This window comes from Tenrec ecaudatus, chromosome 6 (assembly GCF_050624435.1).
Source record: "Tenrec ecaudatus isolate mTenEca1 chromosome 6, mTenEca1.hap1, whole genome shotgun sequence".
Lineage (NCBI taxonomy): Eukaryota > Metazoa > Chordata > Mammalia > Afrosoricida > Tenrecidae > Tenrec > Tenrec ecaudatus.
This window is the reverse complement of record NC_134535.1, coordinates 89,098,089-89,116,540: the sequence shown is the minus strand read 5'-3', so window position 1 is coordinate 89,116,540 and position 18,452 is coordinate 89,098,089. Positions and strand designations below refer to the sequence as shown.

Sequence of the window (18,452 nt, the reverse complement as noted above, 5' to 3'; positions counted from 1 at the left end):
AGGCTATAAATCTTTTTCCTGGAGAATGGCGTGGGGTGGGTGGGTTTGAACAGCCAACCTGGTGATTAGGAAACCAAAGCTTACCTAGCAGTGCCACCAATTTACCTAATTTGTGGCATGTAAGGTGGGAATAAACCTATCATCTCCTCAGCCTACCCCTCCCCCCCAACCCTCCAGATCCAAAATAGAAATTGGAGATTGTAAGTTCTCAGGAAGGAACCAAAGTTCACCCAAATTAAGAGATCAAAGGATAGGGATAAATATACTAGTTTTAAATAAGTGTTGGAAAGAACCTTATGACTAAGGATAAGTGTTAGAGAGGAGAGACAGGGTAGGTCAGAATGTACAGGGCTGGGGGGGGGGGTCAGGGTGGGACGGGGATGAATGTCTATCCATCTTCCTTAGAGAGGAAGTGGAAGCAAGATAAGAGTGGGTAATGAGAATGGAAATCCTACTCAGTTTCTTGGGAAAGAGAAGAGACTTGGGAGTTGTGAAAATATCCATGGGGCTGGACTAAAATACCAAATTCTAGGAATGGACAGGCAGTTCAGAACTGAGAAAGTACAAGAGTACAAAGGAAAGAGTGAAATATCTCCCAACCCATGGCCATATAGACAAGAATAGTCTATATAGTAGCCGTAGGAATGCTTCCCAGCCAATGCACTAGTGTAGCTACCACCTGTCCCTCAGTGGAAACATTTATGTTAATATGGCATTGAGGGATTCTCAGCTGAGCTTGAAGACTAAGAGTAGAGAGAAAGGCCTGGTGATATGTGATTGAAAATCAGCGAGTGAAAGCTAAGAATTACAAGTATGATCCATAATAGATGGTACAGAACTGTTTGGTTGGGTTGTGCATGTAGTCACCAAGGTAGCAGTCAATTTTAACTCAGGGTAACCTTATATAGCAGTGGTTCTCAACCTGTGCGTCACGACCCGTTTGGGGATTAAATGATCCTTTCACCGGGGTTGCCCGATTCATAACAGTAGCAAAATTACAGTTATGAAGTGGCAATGAAAATAATTTATGTTTGCGGGGGTCACCACAACATGAAGAACTGTATGAAAGGGCCGTGGCATTAGGAAGGTTGGAACCACTGCAAGGGTTTCAGAGGCTATAAATCTTTAGGGAGCATGCAGCCTCTTGGTCCTCAAGAATGACTTATTTTGAACTGCAGAGTCACCAGTCCTAGGGAGAAGGGAAAAGGGTATGGGATAAGCTATGAGTTGGAAAAGGATGAGGTGTGGGTTGGGAAGAACCTGGTGACTTCCTTGTATGCTAAGGATACTCTTGGGAGCCATGGTGTTTAAATCTAGGAAGAGGAAATAGAAGTCCATTATTGTCTCCTGTGCCATCATTCAGGAATCCAGGACACAATGTTATCTCATTTTCCTCAGAGCCCGGAGTCCAGCATGTTCGTGCCTTTCTCACAGCGCTGGATCTGGTGTTCTCATCTTCCTTGGCAGACATTTGACAGTAACTTAAAGGTCTGCAGTTAAAATCTAGCCATTGGGGTTAAAAAAGAAAGTCTTGAGAATCTCTGTAGGACAGTAATCAAGAAAACCCCATGGAGCAGTTCTACTTTGTAATACATAAGGTCAAATTGGAGTTGACAGTAACATATACTGAACATAGCTATCCCCCCCCCAAAAAAAAATTCGTAGTATATTCTTAAAGTTTACAGTGTTAATTTAAGTAAGCTAAATAATATATGGTAAATAGTTTAATCCTTCACATTCAAGAATTATACATAGAAATGTCTAGTCATCATTGTGAATAATTACCTCTACAATTGCAAGTAGCAATGAATTGTAAATGAGTTTTATTTGATAACTTTATTTACAATCAGTTGTTTGGAAATGAATATGAAATTTATGGCAGAAATTCTATAATAATCGCCAGACTGACCACCAAAGCTAATTTAACGCAAATAATTCAACTTTTAATAGTCTTTACTATTTTCCAAAACAGTTGCTTGTTGTTGAGTTAATCCAAACTCACGATGATCTTCTGCATTACATAAGGTTATCATGCCTATAATAATTTGTGAACGGTGGCCATGCTGCTCTTCCTCAGCTCCAATGGGGGTTGGGTTAGCTCACCAACCTTTGTAATAAAGTGCAAGCCATTTATGCTACCTAGGGACCAAGGGCTATAAAATAGTTAAAAACTCAAATATATCAAAAGGTTGGCATTTCTAACATGTCTTGGGAGAGCAGCCTGGAGATTTGCGTTTGAAAAGTTAGAGCTGTGCAAACTCTGTGGAGCATTTCTGCTCCTCCCTTGGGGTTGCTATGAGTTACATTGACTTGATCAGAAATAACCAGACGGGTAACTGCAGTCGCTACTGCACACTTCTAACCTTCATTCTTTGTGGGTTGTCTTGTTTTCTCTTCTTTTCTGTTTGTTTGGTGGTTAAATTGAGTGAATAAGGATGCTTCTAGGTACTCGGTACTGATATCTTGTTAAATCTTGTATAAAAGAATGTATAGTTATCATTTTTATAGATTATATGATTTGACTGTTAGGATTTTTAAAATCATTTTATCGGGGCTCATGCAACTCTTATCACAACCATATATATACATCTATACATACATCCATTGTGTAAAGCACATTTGTACATTCGCTGACCTCATCATTCTCAAAGCATTTGCTCTCCACTTAAGCCCTTGGTACCAGCTCATTTTTGCACTCCCTCCCCACTCCCCCTCCCTCATAAACCCATGATAATTTATAAATTATTATTTTTTGTCATATCTTACACTGTCTGACATCTCCCTCCCTTCACCCACTTTTCTGTTGTCCATCCCCTAGAGAGGAGGTTATATGTAGATCCTTATAATTGGTTCCCCCTTTCTACCCCACCTTCCCTCCACCCTCCAGTATCACCCTCTCACCACTGGTCCTGAAGGGATGAAGTGGAATCTCTACTTCTGAGTCTATATTTTCTTTGTTTATAAAAGGGTGCTCAAGAGTCAGATATTCACTGGGAAATTTCCAGTTATTTGTAATTCTTACTTTTACTTTCACAGTTAAATAAGATTGAATTAGAGCAGTACAACTCAGTGGAAGCACTGTTGACATTTCTGATGGTGTAATTCTTTGGGTATTGTAGCATGTGTCATATCCTGACTCCTTCCTACTAGTCACCAAACATTGTAGTAAACACAAATGACCAAACTACACTAGGGATGAGAGACTGCCCTCAGTTAGGAACCCTGAATTCAAGGAACAACTTTCTTACTATAATTTTGCATTACCTCTTAACATAATTTTTATAGAAAAGTTAAGACTAATTTTCATTGCTTTTTAGTCTGGATGCCTATTTTCCTTTTATTCTAATTTGTTCTGATTTATTATCCGATAGTATTGTTTATGTTAATAATCAAAGTTAAACTGTTTCATGTTCTTAAGAGAGTACCTGCTCTGTAGAGCTGGTAAGTGTTCTGAAGAGGTATCTCAGAACACAGTGGAATGATGTTGGAATGGGAGAAGTGGATAAATTCTTAAATTAGACTGGTTTACGTTTACTTTTTACAAACTGTGTTTTCAGGTATGAAAGGATTCTTCTGTCTGATTTCCTTTCCTCTGCCCTGACAGGAACAAATGATTAAAAATAAGAAGGATGGCTTGATCAAAATGGTCCAAAAGCTTTTTGTCCTACAGTTTCTAGATTGCTAGGTAGCTTAATGAGCATCAATGTAAGTGATGTTAGACAAGTAGCATTCCAGCAATTGACTGCCAGGTTAAGCTTCTTAGGTAAGCTCTTTATGAGAGGAGTCAATTTGAACTAAAATAACATGCTTGAAAATAATTATTTGTTTTCATCTAAAGATCTTTATGAAAGCCATCTTGTCTGTTAGAATGCTGTCATTCAGAATATTTTTTAATAAGTACAAAACAAAAGCCTACCATCTGTTTTTCTTAGGTTGTAAAAGATTCTTTATGTTGCAGGAGAGGTTCTTCTGACTTACCCTGAACCCCATATCAACTCTGTTGGATATAGTGGAGCTGCCGTGTAGTTTCCAAAGCTGTAACCTTTACTGAAGCCACTACCACAGACATTTCAGTTAGCAACTGAGTGTTTTAATCACTGGGCCCTCAGGGCATATTCTTCTAAAAATATATACTAGTTATTTTCTAAATTCAAAAGAATAATCTCAGTAATTTCTAAGTGTGATTCAGGAAATTCTGGCTGTCCTCTCTCAGATCATTCTAGATGCTTAAATTCTATAAGGATTTCTAATATAATTTCTTAATTATAGACTTTATAAATGTAAATGCACTGAGAAATTAACAGAAATCTTTGACATTACAATAGACTGTAGATTCCCATATAAGCCCAAAGGTGATATTCTTATTTTTAATGACTAATGCCTAAACGTGCTTAGTGAACCATAATTAAGCTAGTGCTTCTCAGATGTATATAGGAGGAGGATTTTATTTGACTTTATTAATATTACTATGTGTTTCACTCATGTAAATTGATCAGAAAAATAAATTCCCCCAGAAGGGAGACAGTGGTTGTTGTAAGATATGAAAATAATAATTTATAATTTATCAAGGGGTCATGAGGGGGGAGGGGAAGAGAGGGGAGGGGAAGACCAAGGGTTCAATAGAAAGTAAATGTCTAGAAAAGAATGATGGCAGCATATGTACAAATGCTCAGTACAATTGATGTATGGATTGTTTAGAGTTGTAAGAGCCCAATAAAATTATCTTTTAATCAATAAGTAAATTTCCTCAAAGATAAATGGACAAAGATACTTAACACAAAAGTAGATGGAATAAACATACAGCAAAGTGCTTGAGGTCAACAACAAAAAAGTCACCTCACTAGTAATTTCTTTAAGCTTGAATTATACTTCAACAGTTATATTAGCCAAAGATAATAAAATAATTACCAGGTTGAGGAAAAGCTATGCCTTTCATTTTAGTGTATTTAATTACTTTTAAATAATTTGAAACTAGGAAGAAATTGTTCATAAATTACCTAAAATAGTGTCCTTTGCTCTATTTGTGTATTTCATGCATTTTCTGAAAATTGTTTCAAAGAATCCACTTATGGAGGCTTAGATAAATGTATCAGTTGGTGAAGTAAGACTAGGGAGAATACAGATAAAAAGTGATTTCAAAGTGGTAGACTTGCATTTGTTCAGTCTCAGAAACACTTTGAAATCACTTCTCAGGTCTAGGGGAGGATTCAGGTGAATTGCAGTACCAGGGAGAGCACACTGAGTGTGTGCTCCTGGCATCGATGTACGTTCTCCTGGCAGAGGGCATTGCCTCTGTATTTTAATGCGTTGGAACAAACCCAGTTCCCCTGAGGTTAGAAGATCTTTTTTCCTCATTTGTCCAGAATGTTCATTTTCACTGCCTTAGCTTAGTAAATGAAGTATAGCTATTCAGAAGCAAATTCATGTATACATTTTGTGAAAAAACTGAATTTGAAAAGGTATATTCCTTAGTACTCTGCCTAATTAGCTATTTTAGCTTGAATGATTTAGTATAATATTTATCCCCTCTTCTTTCTGCTTCCCAGAGAACTGAACTATTCACCACAAGTGACATTCCATGTCTCCTCCTTCCTGTCCATTTCTCTTAAAACAAATTATTTTCATCTTTGCTTCATCCTTTTGGGGGGAGGAGGGGCACCATTATATCCTCCCTGGATTCACAAACCTATAAGAGCTCTAAGATTACTTTTGCGAGAGTAAATGAATGTTTTAGTAATAATTCAGAAATAACTGCAGATATTATTTTTAAAATAGGACAAGCTACTATCTTGTATTGCCATGTGCCATTATCAGAATCACATCATCCTGTGAAGGATAATTTCTACTTCTTGTACATTCACATCCTATCTACTTCTCTCTTCATATGGTCACTACTTTTCCAGCTAGCCAGCTTTTAAAGCTGTTTCCCATCTTGGGCAATACACTTCCTGCAGGACACTGGAACAATCCAGCAAAAGCAGATAGCCCATGGGATATGGATCCTTTAGGGTCTCAAATATATCCCATGTGTTTTGGCCTATAATCCAGTATAACATGTAGGTATCTGCCTCTTCTTCCTCCTCAGTTTTTCTTTTCTTCCTTCCCCTTGCTCTTTCCCTTCTTCATCTCCTCTTCTTCATTCCCTTATTCTCTTATTCTTATTCCTTGAGCTTCCTGGTTCCCCCTCTCCATTTCTTCTTCCTTTATTTAAAACTCTCTTACCCCAGATAACCTTACTATGAGAGTGTGGTGATATGCAAGGAAGAGTAGACCTGCTCCATAGGGTTTTTGTTGTTGGGTCTGGTTTTGTTTTTGTTTGTTTGCATGCTTTCTTCTGTATTGGTTTTGTTTGTGTTGTTGCTTTTGTATGTTTTTCTGTATATGAAATCCATGATAGGTAAATCTATAGAATAGTAACTGGATTATTTTTAGTTTCCTAGGGTCATGGCAATGGGAGGTTGGGAGAGTGGGGTGGAGAATGAAGAGCTAACAATCAGTGCGAGGGAAAAATGACCGACAATTGATTGTACTGAGGAGTGTACAGCTTTTTAATATGACTGAACTACTGAATATGTGTATTTGAATTAATTATATGTCAATAAAACTTTTTGAAGACGAACAAGCACCTGTATCCGCATTTCTCTGCGTTTTTGTTTGCCTGACATTTTGTGGGTTTCCCAGGCTGTGGTTTATGGCAGTAGAAAGCCTTATCTCTCTCCCATGGAAGCCGCTGCTGGTTTTGAACTGGTGATCTTGCAGTTAGCAGCCCAAGGCATAACCACTACACCACCAACGTTCCATGTCTACCCTTTAGAACCAGGCAAAATCATCGGGTTTACAAAGCTACAGTCCTTACAGTAGCAGATTGCCACCTCTTTCTCCCATAGAGGGGCTGGTTAGAAACCAAATGTTTAAAAACTCTGTGCCACCAGGGTTCCTTGATTCAGCAATGCTAAAAATACTGAGTGAAAGTTCAAGTTTGAGCAATGTATTTATCTAGCCTTTAGTTATCCCTCATAAATTAGTTATTGATTACAAAAAAAAGAATAGAGTAACTTTACAGTGGATTAACCAAATAAACCCAACTGAACAGTAGTCACAGTTATGACTACCAGTCATGGGACATAACACAGTGCCTACTTATGTGTGTATACACTGAGGATGCAAATTCACTTTTGTGATATTCTTTCCAGAAATGGGTTATCTGTATCAAATTATGAGGAAAGATCAGACAAACCGAAATTGAAAAATGTTCTTCACAGTACTTTACTGAGTACTTTACACTTTGTGTATGTGTATGGGATAGTTAAAGTTTTTTGTGCTAACCTGGCTGATGAACACATGTAGGGTTAATTGAAGGGCAGAGGGATAAATGACTCAGTGAGCCTTGCCTTTCTACTTCTCGGGTCTCTTGCTTTCTGATGGTCAGACTAGGGTGTAGCTGCCTTAGCCAGTTCCCTGCTTCAGCTGGCAAGGCTCACTTCCTGCAAGACATCCCCAAGGAGAAGCCAGATGGACCTACCCCAATGCAGCCCTGGGTGCTGGAGCAGTCGTGTGGTGGAGACCTCTGCCAGTGCTGAGATGCTTACACGTTCACTGATTCAGTTTTCTTACTACAGTCAGCATCATAGCGTGTGTTTTGTGACATGGAAGAGGACTTTGTTGATTGGTGTTGGACTTGTGGGCTTGGGCAGTACTGGGTTTGGATGCTTTCTTGATGTGCACTTACCCTTTATATAAAACTCTTGTACATGAGTTTCTGTCTATTTATTTGTCTAAAATACCCAGACTGTGTATGTGATGTTATGAAACATTATGAAAATGCATGTAATATGCTTGATATAGTTGATATATGGAATGTTATAAGATCCCCCAATAACATGACTTTTTAAAATCATTTTGGGGGGGCTCATACAATTCTTATCACAATCCATACATACATCCATTGTGTCAAGCACATTTATACATTTGTTGCCATCATCACTCTCAAAACATTCTTTTTTCAAAAGTAAAAGACATGTCAATATAAAACTTGATTTTAAAGGGAAACTTGAAGTTTTTTAATTGGTTAGAAAACTTATTTACTACATCAGTGGAAATAAAAAAATTTGAGTGTGTGGCACACACATTAATTTTTGTAACATAAGTATATTTGACGGAAATCCTTTTTGTATCCTTTTATTCCCTTCACTGTTAAAACTTCACCTTTGCCTTAAACGACAGACTAGCATTTGTTTTGTTTTTGAAATTATTTGCTAATTGAGATACTGCTCGTGAGCCTTCTTGTGTACTGGGTTGTGTGTTGAACTACTAAGAGGCCAGCAGTTCAAAACCACCAGCTGCTCATGGTAGACAGATGAGGTTTTCTACTCCTGTAACAATTTAATCCAGTGGTTCTCAACCTTCCTAATACTATGACCCTTTAATACAGTTCTTTATGTGGTGCTGACCATCTCCCCCAACCATAAAATTTTCATTGCTACTTCATAATTAATTTTGCTACTGTTATAAATCATTTGACTCCCAAAGGGGTCATGACCCACAGGTTGTGAAGCGCTGAGTTAATCCTTGGAAACCCAGAGGGGCAGTTCTATTTTGTCCTATAAGGCCTGAATGAGTTGGAATCAGTTCTATGGCAATGGATTTTAATTTTGAGAATAATGTATGTTATCTCATGTTATCGAAGAAAAATCAGCATATTTGTAACTCTTGCACTTTTGGAAAAGTAAAATCTGTAAATCTTCTCAGTTATTCACACTTTCAAGTTGTTTTGCTAAAATAGCAATTTTCATGGCCACTGAATTATATGTGAATATTGTATTCAGGGGTCTTGTTTTAATATAATTGTTGACTTAAGTAAACTTTTAGCACTTTCGACACTTCTGACTTCAACCTTTTTTATTTTTATTTTGGGGGGCTGTATTAACTTGCCAGTGAATAATTTTTCTCAGTCATGTCCTCTCTTCTCATTCAGTTAATGCAGCTGTTCTTTATTGCAGCTGTAAGTGAAAATTAACATATTTTCCAACCAAAAAAGAAGTTTTCCTAAAAATGTCATTGCTTATGAGAATATATCTTGTCTGGTACAGCTTTCCTTTAATGACTCACCAAAAAGTAGTTCTTCATGAATTTAATCTTTGAAAAGAAAATTTAGTAAGTACCATAAGCACAGACAAGTTGGAAACATCTGTACTTGAATACAGTTATATAGAATAATTCCCACACAGTATAATTTGTCCTAATCTTTGTTTCTTCAACTTTCCAATCGTGTTTTTATAATGATTTCCCCACAATATTTGGTGATAGGGACAATGTATTTGTGTTGCCATCATTTCCACATATTAATTTAGCCATTTTTAACCTGAAAGAATGAAGAAATATTTCTCCAGCAATCTTGAAATTACATTTGAAAAAGTATACTTCTGAATGCTTAATAATATACTTAATAGAAATAATACTTATTATCAATATTTTAAGATTGCATGACTCAAAAATATTGTTGGAAAAATGTAAAGATTTTCTTTATATTCTTGAAACTTGGTTTTAAGCATTATACAGATTATCAGTTAACATGAAATGTATAGTGTTATTTAGCCTACTGTGGGTTTCATCGTCAGCATTAATTTAAAGTCCATAGTTAGATCTTTCTAGGAATTTTGAAGCCTCTTGACCTATTTCCTTCTTATCTGATGGCATTCCCATTATTTTTATGTCAGTTGGTTACACTAAACTTAAGTTAGATGTTTCAATTTAGATGTGTGTGCTTTTTTGCGGCGGGAGAGGGTTACTCATACTGATTTTAGTTGTTTAAACCTCATCTTTTTGCGAAATAATTCAGTTGGTTTAAAATAGTATTTCATTTTAACTATACAAATACAGTCATCAGAAGTCAGTGTCCATCTGCAAATTTAACCATTCTCTCTATTGGACTATCTTCTGTGAGCACTTTACTTTGAGGGGCCCTCTTTTACAGGTATAAGAGCCATGGCTCCTGTTTGGGATCTAATGTGCTGAGAAAGCCCCATGGGTTGGAGATTCTGAGTTTCCCAAAAAGGAGGTTAAATCAAAGATCCAAAAGCAGCTGTATTCTGGAATTATTCATTAAGTTCCTCTCTTTGTTGTTTTTAAAGGCAGTATGAATGCAACATCCTTTATTTTGATAATACAGGTTTTATTCTTTGAACTGTAGGTGATATTAATGTTAATGCATTTTCTCAATTTAACTGCCCTTGGATTTCTAGAATATAATCCTCAAAATGTTTTAGGATATGTGTTTTATATGAGGGGCTTCAAAAAATTAGTCAAATTTCATGATCTGTTTTCCCCCAGTACATGCATATATAGTTGCTTCCTTTTCCATTTTTTAAAATGAAAATTGTTAAATACCAATTTTCAGAGAGCTTCCTTAATTTCCTTTCATTGGAAGCATTTTAGGTAGCAATGAAAATATCAGTTCTTTGAAAGTTTGCAATTATACTATTGTTTCTCTAATATTAAAAATATGCTTAATTATGAAATGCATTACACACAGTAAAAAACAGCATATTTAACTTTAACCACACCAACACACACAGATATATAACATTGTTAATATATTATTTGAAGTACCTTGTCTTTCTCTTTATTGCTTGTCCCTAACTAGTCCCTAATTTAAATTCTAAGTGATAATTAACTCATTTTTCTTTAGGGTTTGAGTTATACTTGGCTAATGCTAAAATATATAATTTAAAGTTTTTTCTTATAATTAAAACCATGTATATATTATTTTTTAAAAATTGATATTGTGTTATTGATAACATTCATATGGATTCATGTTAGTTTGTACATTGTATTACCATGTAACATTTTATTGAAAAAAGTATACCACAATATTGTTTAATCAACATTGCCTTTGATAAATATTTGGATTATTTCCAGCTATTTCTTATGTGTACACACCTGAGATGAGAATTGCTGTGTCATAGGGTATCTTTATTTTTCTCTTTTTCTTTACAAATAACGTACAACAATGTTTTTATTTCCCGATGGTAATTCTGTTTTTAATTTTGTTCTTAATCAGTTGAAAAAAATTTGACAACTCAAAAATATTTCCTGTAATATTAACTGAAAATCTGTATTTGTTCCCTCTTCCTTCATAGATAATGCACAGAATAGAGTTAATCCTTCTTAGTTATTTTCTCATATTTGTGGGGAAATTCTTGAACTTTAACAGGGATATTTTTTCAAAATTATTTTTATAGTTTTATATTTTTAAATTTCCTGTTGGAATTAACAGGCGCCATTTACAATTCTCTTTTTTTGGTGCCGCAACCTTGGATTTAATACATTCTCTTATAATTGTTTTTATTATGACTAATACAGGTATATCATGATTTTCAAAAGTTCACTTTAGGACACTTTGCTTGTAGGAAAGTCCTAACGTCCAAACCAAACCACCAGCCATCAAACTAATTCCTATTTATGAAGACCCTATAAGACAGGATATGCTTCATAGGATTTCCAAGGTGGTAAAGCTGTTGGGGGAAAGAAAAGGCTGTAAGGAAGCATACTATTTAACCTTTCTGCTTTGGACCAACTGGTAGGCTCAAACTCTTGACTTTAGGTCAGCGCTCAATGTTTAATACACTGCACCACCAGAGCTCCTAGTCTGGGGATGTTTGATGTGGGTATGGGATTGTTTTTTTACCTCTGAGATAAGCTCCAGACAGTTCTCCTGAGGGTCCTGCATATGGGGCCAGGACACTGGCTCTAGACACACACACACACACACACACACACACACACACATACACACACACACACAGCCTCCCTCCTTCTCTTCTTCCCTCCTTCTCTTCTTCCCTCCCTGGAGAATTTTTGCTCCCTCCCCACCCAAAAAAGGTGAAAAGTAAAGGTATTATTTAGTATTCATTAAAGTATCGATCATTTTCATTCCATGTAGTTTGTGCTTTATGTTACTATATATAATTTTAGCCATTTCTTTGAACTGGGAATGCTAAAAAACTTTTCCCGTGTAATTTAATAGTAAATTTTTATTCATTATGACTTAAAGAACATTTTATAGCTATTCTCTTATTTCGGATGGCGAGGGAAATCTGTGTTCTGTACACATCACTAGTTAACTATATTGCTGCATAGCTGTTCGTTAATTTGATTCATCTATCAGCAGAGTACAGATACAGTTCATTTTATACTGCTTCATATTGCTGTGGTTCACTCTGCATTTAGTAAGTTCATTGCTGCCATCTTTTGAAACAGTATGTGTTCATTTCATGTCCCTGTGTCACATTTTGGTAATTCCCACAGTATTTCAAACACCTTCACAATGCTGTTGAACATTTAGTAGATGACAAAATAATGTAAACATATTTACAAGGGGGTAGGTACCCCCACAAAAAATGAAATTTTTTTTCTCAAGCTATGTATTTAGATTTTTTTACAACACAACCATATCACCTTCACAAAGTACTCTCCATTACACTTAGTACACTTGTCAAATCTACAATTCCATTCTTGGAAACATTTTTTTAAACTCATCGGTTTGGGTGGCTAATAGCACCTCCCTTGTTTTTTGCTTCACCTCTTCTACATCATCAAATTGTTGCCCTTTCATGTCCTTCTTCATTTATGAAAACAAAAGGAAGTCGCACTGAGCCGAGGTCAGGTGTGTGAGCAAGAGAGGCTTGCTGTTTTGTTTTTTTTGGGGGGGGGGGTTGCCAAAAACTCGTGCACTGATAGGGCTGCCTGAACAGGTACATTGTTGTGGTGGCAAAACCACAAATCAGACCATTCTTGATGCACACAATTATACAATCTTTTAAGAACCTCTAAATAGGAAGCTTGATTAGCAGTCTGACCTGCTGGAATGAACTCCAAATGCACTACGAGTTTGTTAGGGAACTTGACAGGTGTCCCAAATGAGATTTGTCCTCAATAAAATTTCATATTTTTGAAATGAGAAAACCACTCATACACTTGAGTTTCCCAATACAGCTGTCCTTGTAATCTGTATTCAACATCACAACAGTTTCTGCAGCATTTTTCCCAAACAGGAAACAAAATTTCACAGCAGCAAGCTGTTCTCTTAAATCAGCCATCACCAAAATATGAGGTTCAAGAGAAAGTGCTTTTAAGGGGGGGAAAAAAAACTAACTGACCAGACAGAACCTTCCCAGGCAACTCCATTGCGTGCGTTGCTAGCAGCTAACTGGGAAGCCAAAATACTTGTGTGATTCACTTCATTGACACTTGCTTTATTTTAGTGCGGTCTGGAACCCAACCTGTAATAGATCTGAAGTATAGCTGTACTTATTTGAGTGCTTTTGCTTCTTTTTTTTTAGGAGAGCAGGGTGGCTTTGAGGTGCTGACAGCTATAATCATCCGTTTGTTTACTTAGTTCCCTAAATTTTTCACCAGTTTGATAAGACCTAATGGCATCAAAACAGAAACTCAAACTCACTTTCATCAAGTCAGTTGTGACACATGGTGACCCTATAGAACAGAGCAAAACTGCCCCTGTGGGTGTCTGAGACTGTAATTCTTTTTTTTAATCATTTTATTGGGGCTGCATACAACATCGCAATCCATACACACATCCATTGTGTCATGTACATCTGCACATTTGTTGCCATCATCACTCTTAAATCATTTGCTTTCTACTTGAGCCCTTGGTTTCAGCTCCTCGTTTTCCCCCTCCCTCCCCACTCCCTTTTCTCTCATGAACCCTTGATAATTTATCAATTATTATTATTTTTGTCATGTCTTACAGTGTCCAACGTTTCCCTTCACCTACTTTTCTGGTGTTCGTCTCCCAGGGAGGGGGTTATATGTAGATCCTTGTAATCGGTTCCCCCTTTCTACCCCACCCTCCCTCTACCCTCCTAGTATCTCCACTCAAACTACTGGTCCTGATGGGTTCATCTGTCCTGGATTCTCTGTGTTTCTAGTTCCCAGTGTACATCCTCTAGCTGAATTTGTAAGGTAGAATTAAGATCATGATATTAGAGAATGATGAAGCATTTAAGAACTAGAGGAAAATTATATGTTTCATCATTGCTATACTGCACTGTGACTGGCTCATTTCCTCCCTCTGGCTCTTCTGTAAGGGGATGTCTAGTTGTCTACAGATGGATTTTGGGTCCCTACTCTGTACTGCCCCTCATTCACAATGATATGATTTTGTATTCTTTGATGCCAGATACCTGATCCCTTTGACACCTTGTGATCCCACAGGCTGATGTGCTTCTTCCATGTGGGCTTTCTGAACTAGATGGCCACTTGTTTATCTTCAAGCCTTTAAGATCCCAGATTCTATATCTTTTGATAGCCAGGTGCCATTCAGCTTTCTTCAACACATTCGCGTATGCACCCACTTTGTCTTCAGCAATCCGGTCAGGAAGGTGATCATCATGGAATGCCACTTTAATAGAACAAAGTGTTCTTGCATTGAGAGATACTTGAGTGGAGGCCCAATATCCATCTGTGACCTTAATACTAAACCTATAAATATATGCACATAAATCTATTTCCCCTTCCTCATATATAAATATATTTACATATGCACATGCCTGTATTTAGACCTCTACAAATGCCCTTTGCCTCCTAGTTCTTCTATTTCCTTTGACTTTCCTCTTGACAATCATGCTTAGCCTTGATTTGAGTTTCAGTAAGTCCTCTCAGTTGCATTACACGTGATCAAGCCCTACCAGGTCTCTCACACCCTCCTTGCCACTGATTTTGGGATCACTGTTGTTCCCTTGTTCCTGGGTTTGTTAAAACCATTTCCTTTCCGCACCTCCCCCTCTCCCATGTCCCCCCAGAACCGTCGGTCCTGTTGTTTTCTCCTCCAGATTGTTTATCCAGCCTATCCTATATGGATCGACCTGCAGAGATAATGATATGCACAAAAACAAGACAGAACAAAACAACAAAAAACCAGTGACAATAAAAGAAAAGCCTGCATATAGTTCAAGGTCTGTTTATTGACCTTTAGGAGTGTTTTCTGGTCTAATCTGATAGGGTGCCATGCCCTGGCCCCAAAGTCTATTTTTGGTGCTCTCTTGGGACTTCCTTACTCTGCTTCCTTTGTTGTTCTGTTGCACACCCTTAGTGTTTTCCTTGGGGTGGTTGGGTCAGATCGGGCGCAATTCCCACACTGTGTCTCCAATGTTATCCCCTGTAGGACTTTGGGTCAATGAGGATGTCGTGTCTAGTAGGGTAGCAGGGGAACAGGTCACTAACCCACCCAAGGGGAGTGTATTGTTTATATCTCCAGAGGGAAAGAGGAGGGACCAGACTTCAACCTGGTGCTGCAAGATGCGAGTGCAGCATACTTCCATGAAGCAGGGAACCAACCAGTAGAGAGATCTGAGGGGCTGCCCCAATCCCAACTAAGTGGACAGCCGCCCCTCCCCCCACAAGAATTTACTTCAGAGGACAGCACTAAAGCTATAGCTCAAGGAGAGAGACATGTTTGATCCGAACACATAGGAACAAATGAAGGGGGAGGAAGAGAGAGTGGAGAACATCCTTGTCCACCAAGCCTTGAGGACGATATCCCTGCTCAGAACAGCCAGAGCATGGAGACTGTTCTTCTTGATGAGAGTAGAAAGTCTTTCTCTCCTGCACACTTGGCTATTGGTTTCCAACTGCTGACTTTGACATTAGAAGCCCAACTCGGAATCATTACACCACCTGGGCTCAAATCTTTCTTCTGGCTCCACAGAAGAAAGATGAGGCTCTCCATGCCTGCGAAGATTTAATGTCTTGAAAACTAAGTTTAAGTTACATAGGATCACCATGAGTTAGAATTGACTTGATGGCAGTGAGGGTGGTTGTTGTTTGAGTCTTCTTGTATGTGTGGACTGTGAGCTCTGTGTTCACATAATATTTTGACACAAGTTTTCTTGGACTCCAAAAGAAAAGAAGAAATCTAAAAGATCTGTCTTTGTTAATCTGCTCTTTGCCAGGCCTCTTTCCACACTTCGACTTAGCACTCTGCCCTAACGTGGAAATGTAGGGTCTTTTCAGGTCACTCTGTACCTGAGATTTGCCCTTGGCATGCATGTGACATTCTTATTGTACAGTGAGATACACTTGAGTGCTTTTGAACACCTTACCTTTCTGAACAAACACTCTCCCTGGCCTCCCCTACTAGTATTCAGATGCCTACGATTCTTTGAGGTCGCTCTGGTGGCTTAATAGACTAGGCACTGAACTAACCACACGGTGAGCAGTTTGAACTCACCAGCTGCTCTGTGGTAGAAAGACAAGCCTGTCTACTACCATAAAGGATTTAAAGTTTCAGAAACCCAGAGAAGTTCTACCCTGCCTTAAAGGGTCACTATAAGTCAGAACCAACCTGATGGCATTGATTTTTTTTTTTTTTGTAAGATTTGTGAGTGCACTAGTTAAGTATTTGGCTCCTAATTAAAGGATCAGCAGTTTGAACCCATTAGCCACCTAACAGGAAGAAGATGTGACAGCCTGCCTTGCAACTCTTATGGGGCAACTCATGTTGCTGTTTCAGAAAGGTCAGTGTGGCCTCTCTGTCTTCTCTGCACTAGGAGCAGCTCACCTGCTACTGCGCCTCACCCCCTAAAAATGTACGCCTGCGCCAAATTCGTCTCCACCCCTTCCCTGCTCAGGAGCACCTCCCAGCTGCTTAGCCGACCACTGTCTGTTTTGGTGCAGAAACGCCTGAGACACTGACAGACGAGCGCTTCAGCAGCTGGACAGCCCCACGTCCCCTGACCTCAGGCATCCCTAGTCACAGCTTCCAAACCAGCTCCGTCTCCAGGGACATTGACACAGCCGCCAAGTTCATTGGGGCCGGGGCTGCCACAGTTGGAATGGCTGGCTCTGGAGCTGGCATTGAGACTGTGTTTGGGAGCCTCATCATTGGTTATGCCAGGAACCCTTCTCTGAAGCAGCAGCTCTTTCACGCCATCCTGGACTTCGCCCTCTCGGAGGCCATGGGGCTTTTCTGCCTGATGGTGGCCTTCCTCATCCTCTTCGCCATGTGAAGGAGCCTGCTTCACCTCCCAGAGTTCTCTGTCCCGCGCCTCGTCTGCCCTATATGTCTGCTTTCCCTGCACCTCCCCAGGCAGCCCGGGGAAAGAAATTGGCTCAGGGTTTGACAGAGGGAAGACAAATAAATACTATATTAATAAAGATGAGGAAAAAAAAGGTCAGTGTGAGTTAGCGTCAACGCCATGGCAACAACTTTAGTTTTTTAAATATTCTTTGGGTGGGGCTAAAAACTTCAGTGGCACTGTGGATTAGGCATTGAACTGTTAACCACAGTGTTGGTGATTCAAAATCACTAATTGCTCTGTGCGAACTGTGTGCTCCTATAAATATTTATAGTCTCGAAACAGTATGAAGCCGTTTTAGGCCCTTAGGGGTCATTGAGCTGGTGTCCACTGGATTGCCTTGATTGTTGTACAAGGAAACAGGAATGGAGTTAGGCATGGTTGGTACTCTTAAGCAACACCAGTGGTTAAAGTGTAGCCTAGAAAGCAGGAGACCAAGCAGGAAGAGATGCAGAAGGGGAGCCAAGAAAAAGGATTGTGATGAATTGGAATCGACTCAGTGGCAGAGTCTTAGGTAAGAAAACCCTCGCAAGAAGGCCTCTGTAACACGTGAGTGTCTCCATGGCACCAGATCGCTGGCATTAGCTTTTGTTTTTATGCCTTAATCACACTAATTAGCCTCTGGGAACTATAGGTGTTTGCAGCGTTAGGTTGTGTTCTACAGCCCTATAGTCCTTTGTAGCAGTGTTGGCAAAGGTTGGGCTGCTAACCACAAAATTTGCAATTAAAACCTACCAGCTGCTCCACAGGAGAAACTTGAAGTTATATAGCCTCAAAAAGTTGTTTAGCCTCTCATAGCCATGAGAGTCAGAATCGACTCAGTGTCAGTGCTTTAATCTTTTGTAAGCTCTGAGAGAGCCTTGAATAGTATAGGCTCCCAAGTGTATTTGGCCTAACACGTACGTTTCCGGATAAGGTACAGGTAGGTATCTACTTCTGCAGCCGCCTTGAATCACTGTGTATAGGATTACGGAGTTGAAAATGACTCAATGGCAGTGGGTTCAGTGGTTAGTCTTTCAGGCAACTCTCACAGATTAGAAAAGATGCATGGAGTAATATGCAAGGAACATCTGTGGTTAGTCTAGAACCAGGAGACCGAGCTCTCCCATTCTTTGGGGGTATAGACCACTGCTGCTTTGTGATTGCCGCATGGAGCCAGCAGAGGTGTCACGTGCAAATGAGTAGAAAATCAAATATCTGCCATTGACATGTCAACTTTTTCACAAATCAATGTTGGTTTAGTTGTTGTGACCCTTTGACTGGTTTCTATATTTATAACTAAGATAATTTTGCAAGTCTTCTTTGGGTTTTTCTTTTCTTTTGGGTGTTTTTGTTGGGGGATGATAGTGTGCAGCTCCT

At 38.8% G+C, this 18,452-nt stretch overlaps 1 protein-coding gene and 1 pseudogene across 1 annotated transcript in view; both read left to right on the top strand.

Moving 5' to 3' along the window:
- LOC142450562 (ATP synthase F(0) complex subunit C2, mitochondrial pseudogene) overlaps positions 1–17,155 on the top strand; it is a 44,466-nt pseudogene extending 27,311 nt beyond the window's left edge.
- Positions 1–18,452, top strand: part of ARID2 (AT-rich interaction domain 2) — a 184,035-nt gene that overhangs the window by 64,848 nt on the left and 100,735 nt on the right. The window lies entirely within an intron of this gene.